Source organism: Muntiacus reevesi, chromosome 7 (assembly GCF_963930625.1).
Source record: "Muntiacus reevesi chromosome 7, mMunRee1.1, whole genome shotgun sequence".
NCBI classification, from domain to species: domain Eukaryota; kingdom Metazoa; phylum Chordata; class Mammalia; order Artiodactyla; family Cervidae; genus Muntiacus; species Muntiacus reevesi.
The window spans coordinates 46111607-46125921 of NC_089255.1; the positions used below are offsets into that span (position 1 = coordinate 46111607).

At 42.8% G+C, this 14315-nt stretch overlaps 1 protein-coding gene and 1 non-coding gene across 4 annotated transcripts in view; one reads left to right on the forward strand and one right to left on the reverse strand.

The window, feature by feature from the left end:
• TLN2 (talin 2) overlaps positions 1–14315 on the reverse strand; it is a 483978-nt gene that overhangs the window by 344843 nt on the left and 124820 nt on the right. The gene's annotated exons all lie outside the window — the stretch shown is intronic.
• On the forward strand, positions 2958–3107 carry LOC136172819 (U12 minor spliceosomal RNA). The gene has a single exon (XR_010664143.1). It is a non-coding gene; the product is annotated as a U12 minor spliceosomal RNA (small nuclear RNA).

The following is a 14315-nucleotide window of genomic DNA, read 5'->3' on the forward strand; positions in this document are numbered from 1 at the left end:
CAAAAGGAAAGAGGACCAGCATCCAATCTCGTAAAACTGGGCTGCCCCACAACAGGCTGGCGTCTCCACTGCCCTGCTGCCAGGTTAGCCCCCCAAAGCTGAGCTCTTCCTACCTGGGTCTGGATGCTCAACATGGGAAGGGAACTGAAGGGCATCGCACATCCACAGAACACTTGCCTTTTTGGCTCTACATTTTCATTTGATTTTGACTCTAAGTAGCCTAAATAATGGGCTTCCCAGGTGGCGCTAGTGGTAAAGAATCCACCTGCCAAAGCAGGAGACAGTAAGAGACACGGGTTCTCTGGGTTGGGAAGCTCTCCTGGAGGAGGGCATGGCAACCCACTCCAGTATTCTTGTCTGGACAATCCCAGGGACAGAGAAGCCTGGCAGGCTACACCCCATGGGGTCGTAAAGAGTCGGACACGACTAAAGCAACTTAGCAAGCACACACAGCCCAGCCTACATGATACCGACTTTAAAATCTATTGAAGAGTGCAGCTTGTCACTTTTCATAAATGTTCCATGTGTGCTTGAAAGTAAGAATGCTCCAGATATGGGAGCTGTGTTTTATACATGTCCACTGCCTTAAGCATCCATGGTCTTCACTGCTTTTATTGTTTGCCTGTATTCAATATATGAAATACTAGGAAATTGGTGTTAAATTCTCCCCCTGTGCCAATGGACGTGTCAACTTTTCCCTTTGATATCTGGCCAATTTTACTCTCTTTACATATGTACACATAAACATGAAAAGCCAAAAAATAACGGCAAACAAGCTTAGAGTATTTTATATTCCAGATTTCAGTGTTGCAGATTTATATTAGTAGTTTGAAGCCAGCTTCAGCATCTGTACAGACTTGGGTATGACTCCCAACTCCACAACCTGCTCTAAGCCTCCATTTTCTCATCCATGAAAAGAAAACACAATCTCAAACCTCATAAGGTGCTTGAGAGGATTAAGTAAGAAAGAGTATATATTGAGTTGGCCAAAAAGTTTGCTTGGGTTTTTCCATAAGATGTTAAGGAAACTTCTGGCCAACCCAATACACTTAGCATAGATGCCCCGTTCTGAGGATGCTAGCTACTAGCAAAATGGTCTATGACTTGCCTGATATCATGCAGCTATGCCGTACTATAGAAATGGAACCCTTGACCTCTTATTCATCAGAAAGCAGGACAGTGTGTGAGAGAAGGCAGATGTATTAAGTGTTTATTCCAGGGCTTCAGGGTTGGGGAAATACAGGCGAACACTATCCAGTTCATATCTCACTGAGAATGTCAAGTCACATGGCAGCTGAACATGCCACCTGCTCCATCTGAACGGCAAGTGCCTGGTTTAGCTAGTTCTCATTGGGATTGATTTCCCCTTGTTGCTAGACTGAGGGTTCTGTTGAAACAGCTGTACAATCGTGTACTTTATAAAATTCTAGTTCTGAGAAACACTTGGTAAATTTAAAGCAGGCAAGAATTAGTATCTAAGCTGTTGATTGCTTGTGAGGGTTTATCCCAGCCCTGGGATCCTTGGAATTACAGGTATGTGTATACTTGGGAGTAGGGGGTGGAGGTTGTAGGGGGCCAGAAAGTGAGAAAATAGTTTCAGGGCAGACCATTCGTTTCATGAGCAGCTTTCAACCCTCAGGAATATTCTCCCACCCAAGTAGGGTGAGCAAACTTCTGTCAGAGTCAAAATTAACTGCACATCCAGGGGAGAAGATGCAGCTTTCTTCCCCGGCTTTTGAACTCTGAAATTGAAACTTGGGACTCATTCTGTCCTGAAATGGTCAGCTGCAGGAAAATATCAAAAAAACCAGGATAAACCAGCCAGTAAAGCTGCCAAATGAAAGAACCATCTTAGAAAGCCTCAGGGGTTCTAGCCAAGTCACAGATTTGTTTTAAAATAAAAAATAATAATTAAAACAAAATCACCACTAGTGCTGGAAAGTAACTCCTTATGAAAGGTTTCTACCTCCAGGTCCATTAGAAACGGGGAACTACAGAGAGCCCACAGGGTGTGCAGAAGGGCATTCGGTCCTGCTGCTGGCAGCCGGCACAGACCGGCCCACACACCAGCTGGGCAGCACCTTGACAACCTGACCGAACTGCATTCACAAGAACCTGATAAGTGGACAACGCAGCGTAAAACAGCCTTACTCAGAAACCAATCCCTCAAGAGGTAGAAATCAACCAAGGGCGCAGAGTGTCAAACCCAAGAACAACAAAAATTTAACAGGATTTACTAACAGAGCCTCCTTTATTTCTTGACATGTTTCCTCTAAAAGAGAGGAAGATAATGTCAGCTACTTAGACGTCCTGCTTTCTTTTCTCCTTGAGAATTGTACCGCTATTTGCCAAATGGGTGTCACCAGTGTCAGCCATTCAATTCACACGCCCACAAGTGGTCCTGCTAATGCGATCCCAGGGCCCCCACATTCCACATCAGCCATTCTTTGCTTGCCTCAAAACCACAGCACAGACGTGAGAAACTCAGCCAGAGGGAAGGGAGATAAGAGGGGGACATGATCTATGCAACAAAAAACTGCATATGATCACCTTTCCCTTCAAGCTTTAGGCGTGCTCTTTAAACATCTCTGACCCAGAATTCCAAGGATCAGACACATTTCCCTGTCAATCTCTTAATACATGAGAGACAACAGTTTAAGGAAAAAGACGGGAGTGAGGTTTTCACTGGGATGTTCTTCCCCTCCTTCCATGCGAGTCAGCAGGGAAGAGCTTCTAACTCAACCCTTTGCCTTGACAAGGAGTAAGTAGGGAAGAAATTATACACATTCCTCTCAAAAATCAGACAACTACGGGACCTCCCTGATGGCCCAGTGGTTAAGACTCTGCACTTACAATGAAAGGGGTGCGGGTTTGATTCCTGGTTGGGGAACTAGGATCCCACGTGCCTAGCAGTGCAGCCAAAAAAAAAAACAATAATAAACTAAAAGTCTTACTTAATGCCTTAAACTTATGAGTAAGGAAAATAACGATTCGGGGTGACGCCCGAATCCTCACTGCTAATGTGAGACGAATTTTTGAGCGGGTAAAGGTTGCCCCTAAGGTGACCCGCCTTCTTTGCGGGATGCCTGGGAGTCGTGATCTGCCCGTCCCCCTTAAAAAAAAAAAAAAGTCTTACTTAAAAAAAATTTGAAAACTATATAGCAAAATTAAAAGGTCTCTAGCAAAACAACCTAGGGCAAGTGAAAAGACAGCCATTACAGAGATGACTTTACACTTCTTTCTCTCTCTCTCAGATTTTTAAAAAATCTTGCTGATTTTATTTTCCAGCTAACAAAGGTATAAACGCTGGTAAAACAAATTCAAACCTCATTCCATCCCTGTTCCCCACCCTCCATCAAAATAATGTGAGTGTACAGTTTGACAAACTTTACTCCATGTGTTTTTCCATGCCAGCGATGGCTACCATTAACTGAACACTTGCTGTATTCCAGTTACAATTCAAACTCTCCACCGTGTACCATTTGGCTTTCATCTTCATAACTTCTCTATGAGGTGAGTATTTCTAACCCACTTTATGGACAAGGAGACTGACTCAGAATGGCAGGTTATTTGCCCACGATCACATCCCCCAATCCCCCTGCTAATAAGGTCAACTTCTAAAATCGCTACATACATACACTCTTTTTACCTGCAGACTGAACCTCCTAAGTGTGCAATTTGTTGCTCCTTTTCCCACTTAACAACATACATGGCCATCTTTTCATGTACTTCCTCACTCCCCACACTGTAGCTACAGTTTCTGTTTTAAAGAAAGAAGATTTTGATTTATTGTTCTACTGCCAAAGGGACCGGGAAAGGGGGCAGGTAAGAAATAAAAGCTGTTGCTCACAATTTCGTATTTTCCATGCATTCAAGATGGAAACTGTGAAGGTTATCTGTTTAGTCTCTTCAGGAAGCTTGTGAGCCTGTATATGTGAATACATTTCTGCACATGTAAACATTGCTTGGTTCTTGTATCTTCCACATCAAGCTCAAATTTCAGCATGTAGATAGGCATGTGAAATTTCTCTTCAGAAGGTACAATTAATAAATACACATTTAGGAGGCACACAAACCTCTACAGTGACAATGATTTCAGATCCCCAAAGAAAGATGGCATTCTATTTCTCAGTTCCTGGCTCATCCCCACCCCCCCCCCTTCCTTTTTTATAAACACTAAAGACTCTTTTAAAGAGATACTACAGGGATATTTTCTTAGACATACAATTTCAATTTCACAAGCACAGAACATACTCCCTTCTAGAGACTATGGTCTGTTAAAAATTGTGCGGCCAGTTTTATAGTCTTCAACCAAACAGAAATTAACTGCCACAAATTATACTCCTTCTATACCACTGACGAGACACACTTCCCTTTTTTTCATCCCTTTTGCCTCCTGGCCTGATTCTAGGGGCTGGCACATCCTGCATCAGTTTTTGGAAATAGGGGAATACTGGAGTCATCAATTCCCAATTCTCCGTTTTGCAAACAGACAGAACTTCCAAGGTGAAGCATATTTAATACACTATCATCATTTCCTGCTAATGATTCCTACTGAAAAGGTACAGAAATCAACTTCCCTCAGTGTCTCATTTATGAGCCACTAGGGATGCAGTTTTAAGTAAGGATGTAAGCAGTAACAGGAAAAAAAAAAAAAATCAACCTTGCCCAGACCAAGAATTCCTTGACTTGGTTCCTATTAATACTTAGGAGATATTTACCAGCTAAGTGAGAAATACTTTACCCTCACCCAGGGATGCTGGATTAGGACATCCCCAACTGTTTGGGTGATGTATACCTTTCATACAAAAAAGCACGGTCAGGAGAGAAGCATTTTATCTGGCTTAAAATCTGTGGTCAATACTGTGGGCTCTGGAGTCTTCAGGCCAAGTTCACCCAGTTCTACCACTTATAGCTCTATGACCTTGGCCAAGACATGTAACCATTTTGTATAATATGGGAACAATAGTAACTAACTTAGAATTGTTGAAATAAGTTAATACTTCTTTTTTTAATTTTTACTGATTTTTCATCGGAGGATAATTGCTTTACAATGTTGTATTGGTTTCTGCCATGCATCAGTATAAATCAGCCACAGGTATACATGTGCACCCTCTCTCTTGAACCTCCCTCCCACTTCCCACCCCTGTAGGTTGTCACAGAGCCCTGGGTTGAGCGCCCTGTGTCATATAGCAAATTCCCACTGGCTGTCTACTTCACACATGGTAATATATATGTTACAGTGCTGCTCTCTAAACTCATCCCACCCTCTCCTTCCCCTGTTGTGTTCACAGGCCTGTCTGTTCTCTGTGTTTGCATCTCTATTGCCGCCTTGCGAATAGGTTTATCAGTACCATTTTTTTAAACTCCATATATACGTTTTAATTTATAATATTTGTTTTTCTCTTTCTGACTTATTCACTCGGTGTAACAGGTTCTAGATTCATCCACTTCACTGAAAGCAAAACTCGCTCAGTCATGTCCGACTCTTTGCGACCCCATGGACTATATAGTCCATGGAATTCTCCAGGCCACAGTACTGGAGTGAGTATCCTTTCCCTTCTCCAAGGGATCTTCCCAACCCAGAGATCGAACCCAGGTCTCCCACACTGCAGGAGGATTCTTTACCAGCTAGCTGAGCCACACTAGAACGGACTCAAATTCGTTCCTTTTTATGGCTGAGTAATATTCCATTATATATGTACCACAGCTTATCCATTCATTTGCTGATGGATAAGTTAATACTTCTAACCACACTTAGATCTCTGTGTGGGACATGTAAGTGCTCAATAAATCTTTAATATTATTATCTATTCTTTCAACATTATACTTTCATCCTATACTCAAAATGCCACACTAATAGTAGCTCTGTACTGACTACCATGCTTTTCCATGCATTATCCCACTCTAAGGTAAAGCTTATTTAACAAGCCATCATCATCAATTTTGGAGAAGGAAATGGCAACCCACTCCAGTATTCTTGCCTAGAGAATCCCATGGACAGAGAAGCCTGGTGGGCTACAGTCCATGGGGTTGCAAAGAGTCAGACATGACTGAGTACTGTCACTTCACATCAATTTATACTGTCCTCAAAACTAATGGTAGCTGAGGCAGATAGTAACTCAATTTTCTCTTGAAGCATCTGAGATTTGGATATGTCTAAACTCTTACCTAACATCCTACATTAGTGGCCTGAAATCTGAACCTGAGTTTGTCTTCAGAAGCTACACTCTCCCTACCTCCCCAAGCCCTGGGCTCCTTGCTGCCTCAGGCACGAGTAACCACAAAGGAGTGTTATGAGGCAACATCTATTGAGTCCTCACCAAGGGCTGGGCCCAGAATAAGTGGTTTATATACTCTCCCACTCTACACAGTAACCTTATGGATAGGTAAAACCACCACTCCCGTTTTTCAGATGAGAAAATTGAGGTTTAAACAGTTGAAGTACTATGTGCAGGAGTAAAAAAAATTACTAGGAAAGCTAAAACTTGGGCTATAGAGTCTCACATAATTATTTCATTAACAAAAAGAAAGAGAGAAGGAGGAAATGTTCCAACAGGCCCAGTAAACCTCTGTACCATCAAATCAGTATGTTTTGAGGAAGAGTTAACACATTTGTTTTCAAGATGGGTAATGTACTAAGACACGAAGCTCCTAATTCCCTTAGAATAACATAAACAGCATATGTGACTATTTTTGTATTTATTAGAATGTAACAGAGTTCTCAAACAACCTCTATGGCAGAGTTATTTTTGCTAAACAAACAAACAATAACAACAACAACAAATATTGAAGCAAGGAATAACAATCAGACTCATTACACAAGAGCGATCACCACCTCCTTTTTCTCCAGGGCCCTTAGCAGAGGGTGGGGTACATAACCGAAACCCCTAACAAACTGAAAAAAAAAAAATCAGGTACAACTATACTTCACTTTCACTTTCATGCATTGGAGAAGGAAATGGCAACCCACTCTGGTGCTCTTGGCTGGAGAATCCCAGGAACGGGCAAGCCTGGTGGCCTGCCATCTATGGGGTCCGACACGACTGAAGTGACTTAGCAGTAGCATGCTTGGGGTATCTTTGCTTCTGTAACAATGTAACTCAGTCATTTTTCCAAAGAAAAACATGAAACCTCACATTTTATCCCAAGGAGAACAAATACCTCAGACTTTCCTGAGATTGTTTGTTAACAGCAGTCTGGGGTATGAAGAAAAGGAAGAGGACAAAGAGGAGTGAGCCCACGGAGCAGTGAAGTGGGACAGACAAACAAGGAGAGGAAAGATGGACGCTGGAGGCACGAACGAGGAGGAGGAGGGGTCAGAATACTCCAAGTCAGTAACACAACCTCTCACTGTCCTTGGGTAAAGAGACACCCCCACCCCCACTGAAACCTCATTAGCTCACTCACCCATATTCACTGATCTTCAGTGTTAAATAAACAGTGTCCGGGAAGGGACTGCTCACGTGAAAAAGGACAGGGAGTGGATTTCCACCACCTTCCCATCTCCAGCATCACAGCTACAGCAATACCATCACTCGATGGTCCGAAGCAGCAGTCCCTAAACTTTTTGGCACCATGGACCAGAGGACAATTTTTCCATGGACCGGGGGATGGCTGGAAGGTAGTTTTGAGATGATTCAAGTGCATGACATCTATTATTATATCAGTTCCACTTCAAATTATCGGGCATTAGATCCTGGAGGTTGGGGACCCCTGGTCCAAAGGACACCCACATTTGCCTCCTCTCTGTTCAATCTATGCCTTGGCAAGAAGGCTCAGGCCCAAGTTTGCCAAAACAGTATTCTGCCTCTTTATCATACAATCACTCACTTCACCTCTTACCTGAAATTGCCAGCAAACTGCTCAAACATACCAATGATGTGAGGCACAGATACTAAGAAAGATTTCATAGCATAAAGCAAATAAGTAGTGATGAGATTGATCACCTGCCTAGCAAAGGTTCCAACTGGCTTAATGCCAGGCAGGCAGAGACTGACAGTACCAAAGGCAGAAGGACACAGGGGCCTTCGGTCATGGGAAAATGAAACAGAGGGCAGAGAGGGAATTCTCCAGGCCGGAGCAGTTGTCTAAAAGCAAGCATGCTTCCCAAGTTGAAATCAAAGGACTAGAGATAATTACAGGTCACTGTAATTTAGAGTTCTTAGAGTGAAATTTAGAGTTCTTCAGGTGGAGGAGCACAACTAAATAGATGTCAGCATAATGTGATTAGGACCAAAATAAACCTACGACCCACATAAAAACGCTAAGCATATAAAGCGAGGCAGGTATAATGCTGTGTGTCACTTGCCAAGAAGAGAGAACAGAAAATCACATATTATTCTGGACCTTCTTGTTTTTTTCTTAAAAAAAAGCTTTCATTGCCCAAAACCAATAATATATTCTGAGTACATCAAGTCCTCTTTCAATACTGCCTTAGCCTCAGCCAATAAATATTACTAGTTTAAGAGAAGCTGCAACCTGAACCCCAGAAAAAGACGAGTTCTATTTGGACTTGTCACGTTCTCTAAACCCACATCTCTGTCTATAAAAGGAGCTGGTTGGATTGGCTCACCCTTCAGGTGAAGGGGTGTCCTCCGGTGCCTTGAGTTTGGGCTTTGTTGTGATTTCAGTTTTGTCACAGCCATGTCCTACTGAGTTGCCCATCTTCACTTAGGAGCTTGTTGGATGAGGACTCTACCAGCACGGGACTCAGTCGGGCGCCATCCGAAAGTGATATGTCACTAGCATGGCTGGTAGGGGCGTGATAAACATACACAAAGGGAAGGCAAAGAGTGCCTACCAAAGGGATGCCAAGTATGTTCTGCTGGATTTATTTATACTTTAGGATCTCACCACTGCCAAAAGAATTCACAGGAGTCTGATATGAAAACACAAACAATCATGTATACAGAGCAGTTAAAGTGAAGATAAAATAAACCAGAACCCGCAGGGAGTTCTCTCCTCAACAGCGATCACTGAGTCACTGGTAAGCATGTCCACACAAATCAGGCTAAAGATAACTTCTACGTAAGTAACAATCCTGCAAACCTTCAACGCATCCTTTTCTTAGGTGAGAAGACTCATCAGAAAGCTTACTAAACTCCGCAAGTACTAGGACCCTGCATTAGTTATATCTCAAAGAAAAGGGGGAAGAAGGGTTAAATTCCGTGCACCAGACACAAGACCATGGTCACTGGCTTTTTGGCACAGGCCAAGTCTGCAAACAATCCATTAGTAGTAAAATGGATACACTATCGTATATACACACAAGGATTCCATACACAGGAATAAAAACGAACAAACCTGGGATACAAACCATCACACACACGATGGAGAGGAAACAGTAGCAACAGCTAACTGACGCAATAAATTTCCTTTTTTCAGGGGTCAGAATCATATTAGGAGAGAGTGACTGTGACCAGCCACCTACCACATAGGTTTAAATAGGAGAATAAAAAAAATCCGAGAAATAAACACAGCATTCAAATGAGCCTTAGATCTTCTCTAACTCAGCCCCATCATTTGAGGAAACAGAGGTGGAGAGTTCAAAGGCACACATGTCCTTATATTCCAGGTCTATACCTTTGTATAAGACCTGCTCCACTCTGTAAAAGGTTTCCAAGGTACATTTCGGCTCTCCTTGGTGTATATGAGGTACATAAACGAAACACATCTTCCTTAAGTAAAAGTTTTCACTTCCCCAACTTGTTAATCCCATACCCCAAGATGATCAAACTCTTCTCATTAGCTATGCCCATTATTTAGTGACAATACCTGTTGAAGACTCACTTAAGCACAGCTGAAAGATTAAACTGAGCTTACAACTCTGCAAGTCTTTAATCCTTCAATTATCATCACAACCTGCCACAAAATTAACTTCCATGTTTTGAAATAATACACCAGACTGACATACAATTTCTGTCTTCCTCCCTCTGTCAAATGTCTGTGCCCATGAACTGTGAAAGTTTCTTCAAAGGTACTTGAAGGTCAGCTTATGTTTACATGTCAATGACTATTCTGAATTAATTACAACTCTTCATTAAACAACCTCATCTGCCTAATACAAGCTAGGAAAGACCTTTGAAAGAAAAAAAGCCACATTAAAACTCTGTTCCCAAAAATATCATACACAGTTCTAAAGGAAGACCACTGAGGTGTTCTCTAGAAGGGATCACATTTGACCTTTTTAACAGAATTATATTTCACTGACTCGTTGGAGGAAGTTTTAGGGTTATTTTTTTTCAACATGCTGCCAACATAATGAAAGAAAGCAAACCTCATTCATAGTCTTTTCAAAAGTTTTGCTCTCAAGTAATAAAAAGAGGACCTCTGGGAAATTAATTACCGAAAAGAATTGAGAAAGAATTGGAGATGTGTTCATATTAAGCTGGTAGCCTTCAAGGAGGGGGAGGGGCAAGTCACAGCGTGTGCTGTGCACAGAGTTTAAGCAAGAAAGTGGAAAGACAGGCCCTCCAAATTAGAGCAAAGATAGCACTGAGGTTTCTGCCTGCTCCCTAACAGGGAACTGTCATTCTCTCTTGCTTCAGTAAGGGGGACTAGGGGAGAAGAGATGAACATGCAAGACATCTGGAACATTCTCTGTCTCTAGAATTTGGGGCTTCCCTCATGATCTAGTGGTTAAGAATTCACCTTGCAATGCCAGAGACACAGTTCGATCCCTGGTCCAGGAAGACTCCATATATTGCAGGGCAACTAAGCCTGTGTGCCACAACTACTGAACCCACGTGCAGCAACTACTGAAGCCCACACTCTCTAGAATGTGTGCTCCACATGAGAAGCCACCCTAATGGGAAGCCCCCACGCACCGCAACTAGAGAAAGCCCAGGCACAGCAACGAAGACCCAACATAGCCAAAAATAAATATACAAAAAAGTATCTTTTAAAAGACAGAGATTGGTGGGACAGAGCCTGACTCACAGCTCCCACACATCAGGCTACAGACTTCTATGCCAATTTGATCTGTAGCTGCAAAATATCCTATAGGCCCTGAGGGGGCCTGCAATTCAGTCAGTATTTACTGAGCACCAATTTCATGCACAGCTGCTTCAAGACCCTGTTTGGACTGAGGACTGGGCAAGGAATTTGCATTGACCGCACGCTTCTCATTTACAGGATGCTCTTCAAGGCCCCTTACCCGGCTGTCCCATCTCAGCGTCCATTCTCACAGTCATCCTGCGGAGAAGAGCGATGGGCCATTTCCAGGGGGGGCTGGAGGTTAAGTGACCTGCCCAAAGGCACACAGCTCAGGGACAGAAGCAGAAGGTGAACCCAGGTCTACATGGCCATCACTCACCCCAGGCTACAGGCCAGCCGCCCCCCTCCCCTGCAAAGATGACAGAAACCCAACACTTACAATAACGCAAGGGACTTATGACACAGTAAAAGGACATGAGCACTGAGGTGAGCTGACATGTCACAGGGGCTTGTGGAAGAAGACACCACCTCATAGGCAGGTAGTAAGTGGGCCAGAAAAGGTGCAAAGGAGGAATCACTGCTGCTGGGCTTTAGGGAATGAGGCAGACACCATGCCTAGTGACAGGTGGACAAGTAGAGCAAGCAAAAGAAAAACATGGCTAAAGCACACAGGCCTGCAGAGCAGGTACTTTACACAGGAGGTGGTGTGGGGAGACAAGGCACCCACAGGAGGAAGACAAAGGGCACCCCCCTGTGAGCAGGGCTCTGATGACCGACTGGGTTCATATGTCATCCACTGGGGAATGGGGAGTCAGAGGGCATCTTAGCCCATTCAAGGTGCTATAACAAGGACATATGTATATGTATGGCTGAGTCCCTTTGTGGTTCACCTGAATCTATCACAATATTGTTCACTGGCTATATTCCAATATAAAATAAAAAGTTAAAAAAAAAAAAAACACTACAGACTGAGTCGCATAAACAAGGTATTTGTTTTTCACATTTTGGAGACTGGAGGGTCAAGGCGTCAGCAGATTCAGCATCTAATGAGGTTCAGAGATGACCATCTTCTTGCATGTGTCCTCACATAGTGGGAGGGAGAGGGAGCCGAGGGGGATCTCTTTTAGGTGGTGCTAGAGGTAAAGAATCCACCTGCCAGCGCAGGAGACATAGGAGTTGTGGGTTCAATCCCTAGGTCGGGAAGATCCTCTAGAGAAGGGAATGGCAACCCGTGTCAGTATTCTTGCCTGGAAAATTCCATGGACAGAGAAGCCTGTTGGGCTACAGTCCACAGGGCCGCAAAGAGTCAGACACGAATGAGCATGCAGTACCTACAATCTCATTCATGAGGATTCTACCCTCATGACCTAATCAACTCCCAAAGTCCCACCTCCTAACACTATCACATTAGGGGTTACGATTTCAACATATCAATCTTGGGAGAACACAAACATTCAATCCATAACAGGGTCTTGAAATGAAGGCTGGAAGAGAATGATTTGGGAAAGACTGAGTATTCACTTTTGCAGGCTTGATGAATGGGAAGAAGATACTGTTACAAATTCAAGCAGGAGAGAACAGTATTGTAGGTTTGTATCCTTTCCCAAACATCCTTACCCAAACCAGCAGTGCAGTACAGAAGATTTTTGCAGGATGGTTTCTCCTTCTAAGAAACAAAGATGGATAAATAACATTTATCCATAAAAATTATAAAATAAAATAAAAATATATAAAATAAAAATAAAAACTATTTACTGTGGATAAATAATACACAAACAAATATATCCCAATTTTTTATTCATCTTAATGTAAGGGGAACCCAAGAATTATCAACAGTTTGTTCAATGTCTATTCAGCTAACACAATCACTGAATTTAAAAATTCACCTATTAAGAGAAAATATAAAATCTGAAAGGGAAAATTATGCCTTTTTACAATTATCATCTATATTTCTGAAGTACATCAGTAAACATCTTGAAAGGGAAGACAGTGTGTTGGTTTAGTTATGAAAAATGTACATAGCAATCTATGTTTCTGTGACACTTCTGGGTCTTTTTTTAAAGAGTTACTGTGATATTTAGGTTTAGAATGCTATCAAGAATAAAGAAAAGCTTAGATGTAGAAAACAAAAAAGGTTTTCTGACCCAGAGACATTTCTGAATTAATAGATACAGAAATGAGCCCTTCAAAGAGAAGAGACAGAAAACTCAGCCAGAGGGCCCTAGAAATGCTCTTTCCATGAAATGGAGGCATGTCACCATTAAAAGATGAAAATTTTCCTTTGCTATGACAGACCCAAACCATGCAGAGACATCAAGGGGCTGGAAGACTATGTGACATAGCGAACTGAAAAATTCATCCAGCTATATTAATGTCAGAGTCACCAGCCTCTACTTCTGACTCGGGAGCAGAAGCTGGTCATCAGAGAAGGGTATTCCTGTGGGCGCTGACCCGGACTGGACACTGAAACCAGGGCACCAGGAGGAGGCCTTTAACTCACAGCCTTTTACAGAGAGGGGTAAAACCAACCGGGTGGCTGCTGGCTCCTCAGTAAGACATCCAAAAAAGACCATGTGAAGGCAAGTTAGAGATGTATTTTCATTTGAACTAAAGACAAGACATCTAGAAAAACGGGGTGCTCATTCAACCGTCGCTCAAGAGAACAGCTGGAATACATCCTGAGTTAGACGTATTAATCTTTAGAAATTCCACAATGGTCAATCAATGAAACTTGAGTTGAATATTAAGAATTAGGAGTGAGGACTTCCCTGGTGGTCCAGGGGTGAAGAATCTGCCTGCCAATGCAGGGGACATGAGTTTGATACCTGGTCCAGGAAGATCCCACATGCCGCGGAGCAACTAAGCCCATGTACCCCAACTACTGAGCCCACATGCACGAGAACCCGCCACAATGAAACACCCATGCACCACAACTAGTGAGCTTCCAGTTGGGTTGCCCCTACTTGCTGCAACCAGAGAAAACCCTTGCACAGCCATAAACATACAAGTCAATGAAAGAATCAGGAGTGAAATTTTTGAGTATTAATCTCTAGAAACTCAAGAAGCATGGCTACATCCTCCCACAAGGCATCCTTCTTTTGGGGGCAAAAAGGCTTCTACTTCTCACATGTCCCCCCAGGGGTGCACTGCAGGCAGGGGAGCTACAGGACAAATGTGCCATATCTTAACAGGCAAGTCAATCCTCCTCTAGAATTTGGGAAGAAAAATATCGTTTCTATGTTAAAAGAGATAAGATGTACTATGAGATGGAATACAAAATTGAAGTATTCATAAGAAAAAAAAAAGGGGGGAGGACCATTTAAAGAAATTTTCACAAGCCTCTAGTGGGCAGTTTGAAGCCAGGCCCAACCTTTGAG